Below are 3408 nucleotides of genomic sequence, written 5' to 3'. Positions count from 1 at the left end.
TATCCAATCTCTTCCTAGTAGCACATTGTAACTAATAGGACCATCTATTACAAAGAAGACAGTGGTTCTAGTAGTCGTCCCTATAGTTATGTCCAATGGCATAACTCCTTTAGCTGAAGTTGCTCCTCCATTGAAGCTCGTGAGGATAACTTCTGTAGGAATCATGTCACCCTCTGTCTTCGCAAACTTCCTCATCATCCTAGATGGAATGGTGTTTATAGCTGCTCCATTGTCGACAAGCACTTTTGCCACTGGGACACCGTTAACTAGAGCTTTAACATATAATGGCCTCAGGTGTTTCCTCAAGTGTTTAGTCAATTTCATGGTTGGCCGTTTAAAAATAACCTTTTTGGTAGCCTCTATTTCTACTTCCTGCTTGTTTTCTATCGAATTATCCCCCTGTGATAAGTTGACGTGCAGTATATCGCGCTGATCCTCTGTCTCTTGAACTTCCTTCTTACTTTTTTCTAATGCTTCCTCATCAGTTACCCAACTTGTGGGAGGGGGCATTATTCTTGGAGGTGACCCATACTTTTCAGAGCGAGGCACTCTCTTCTTTCTTTTGGGTGTCCCGTACAGTACGTAGAAATCAAAAGGATGCCCAGATGGTTCTTCCGACAAGTCTACTTCGCGAACTCCCTCTCGATGTAGTTGCTTCAACAGAGTATTGCGCGATACTCCTCTCTTTCTTCCTTCTACTTCTAGGTCGATTTCTTCTTCAATGTCTGTCATCCCATCGTCCTCTTCATCGTTGTAGACCTCTCTAGAAGTCTGACCTTCTTTACATACCAACACGCAAGCTTCTCCTTCATTGTCCTCCCTCTCCTCTTCTTTTTCTTTATTCTTGAATTCATTGGCCAGTAAGTAATTATTGGCCACGACAGGAGGTAACGTACTGAACTGGATGGTAAGGGGCTGATCTGGATCTTCTCCATCCCTTCTGTCCCGCTCAAACTTTGATCTCCCAGAAGAAGTTTCTGGCAGTTCCTTCATTGATTCATCTGTACTGGTCTCTTCACTATCTTTGAGAACATTTTGATTGGCTACCTTGAGTAGTTTAGGCGCTTTAGGATGTGGCACTCCTTGTTGCTGCCTCATCATCCGTCCATAGTTTCGTTGAAAACGCCTTTGTTGGGTTCTAGTCATCTCATCGAAAGGTATTGCCCTTCCTGCATTATACTGGAATGAATGCCATACATTTGGCCGGCGAGGTTGCGGCCTGAATGTTCTTCCATTATCTGCTAGCCTGAACTGCCTCTCAAAGGCGGTCCTCTATAGAATGATATACCTCGCCCTCTACCAGACTGAGTGTTTGGGAAGAAGGTAGGGCGATAGGAATGCTGCCATATCCCTGGTTTCTCCGTATTGCCATTTATTTCTCTTTTATATCTTGCACACAGGACGTCTTCGTCCTTTTTTGGTTCTTTCCCCTTGATTCGTTCAAAGACACTAGGATGTGGTCTAGGATCCTCTTCTCCATTATCTACGACCAACTTGAATTTTGGCAACTTGTTTTTGAATCCAGACGTCACCATGTTCACTCCAAGTGGCCGTGGAAAAGGATTTTCATCCACTGCCATCTTTTTTTTATCGTCGAACGTAATTCGTCCTGATTCAATAGCATCCTACAATACATGGCAAAAAACCAAGCAATTGTTAGTCAAATGTGACCATGCATTATGCCACTTACAATATTTTTTACCCTTAATTTGTTCAGGGTTTGGCAATTTGTACTTATCGCTCAACTTTATCTGCTTATCCCTATATAATTAATCAAATATAAGGTCAACTTTGGTTACATTGAACGAGAACGTTCTAACCTTTATGTTTCCATCTTTTATGGGCTCATCTTTGCCCGATGGTCTAGGCTTAGCCATTATGGGACAAGTATACGTATCTCCTTTGACCAATTCGGCCAAACACATTTCGGCCTGGTCATATGACTCGTCACTAATGGTATGAACATCAAAATTTGGGTCTTTGTAATAAGTCCTTTTACTATAATTTTTCATCTATTCTTCCTCTCTTATCAGTCGTTCATACCTAATCAGATTCGCACTCAACTGGAAAAGGTCAGGAAATTCCTTGTCCTGAAATTTCTTCTTTAAATCAAAACTCAAGCAGCCCTGAGCGATTTTGATAAATTCTTTTTTGGGCAGAGGTACAAAACACTTGCTTCTTGCTGTCTTGAACTTTTGGAAAAAACTTTCTGCCCATTCATTTGGCATTTGACGTAGATTCGCCAAATTAGCCAAAGTGACTTCAGACTCAATTTTATAAAACTGAGCGTGAAATAACTGTTCCAATTGTTGCCATGTTTGAACAGAGTTCGCTGGCAAGTTGATGAACCAGGAGAAAGCTACTCCTATTAACGAACTAGGGAAAATCCTCATTTTATGGTAATCGGTTACATCACCACTTTGCAATGTGAATCGCCCTATGTGTTCTAGAGTAGACACCTCTCCTAAACCGGTAAACAATGAGAACTCTGGCACTTTGTACCCTCTAGGCTATGGATATGCTTGGTCTACCCAATCAGGATATAGATTTGTGTAAGTCGGCCTAACGACGGGATGCACCCCAAAAGCCATCTCATCCTGTACGATTTTCATAATCTGATTCCTCAACATGACGTTGGGATCATATGGAATTCCTACAGGCTGATTAACCGGTTGATTTGCATGAGGCCTGATATTTGGTCCTTGATTGGTAACAAAATTACCATAATTAGGGTCATTACCATTAGCCTGAACATCTATTCCCTCATTAACACGTGGGGTGTGCTGTCCATTGTTTAGGACATTATCTCTTATGTTTGGATTACCCCCCAAGTTAGGCGTACCACTACCATTGTTCTGATTTGGCACTGCAGTATCCCCTTGGTTTGAAGTAGAGGGACCAGAAAGTGGTTCTACCCCTTGATTCGGATTTAGGACCGAGGGATTATGTCCCACAACTGTCCTAGTTTGAAAGTGATTTGCAAGAGGTATAACCGGTTGACATATTTGGCCTACTAATTATTCATTGTTTCGTTCAAAGTATTTAGTTGTTTGGCCATATTGTCATAGTGTGCATTCCCATTTTGGATAAATCTTTCCATATTATGAATACTTCGAAGATTTACTTGTTCAACAACGTCTTGTGTGAGTTCTCCAAGTAATGCACGCATGGTTCGAGGACTCAACTTCGTCATTGGTTCGTAATGATTGTCACTGTTCTGATTCTGTCCATCTGTTCGTGGAGAGGCATGTTGCTCCTCATATCCCTCGATCACAGACTGGACTCCTTTCTGACTTGCTGCTTCCTTATCAGATCTATGAGGCATATTGTTTCACTTTTTGTACTTTCAACACCAAACATCACTGTCCCACTGGGCGTGCCAAATTGTTTCGCGCGGGTTAGTCGCTA

Source organism: Olea europaea, chromosome 4, assembly GCF_002742605.1.
Source record: "Olea europaea var. sylvestris chromosome 4, O_europaea_v1, whole genome shotgun sequence".
Taxonomy (NCBI): domain Eukaryota; kingdom Viridiplantae; phylum Streptophyta; class Magnoliopsida; order Lamiales; family Oleaceae; genus Olea; species Olea europaea.
Note: the sequence above shows the minus strand (reverse complement) of the source record.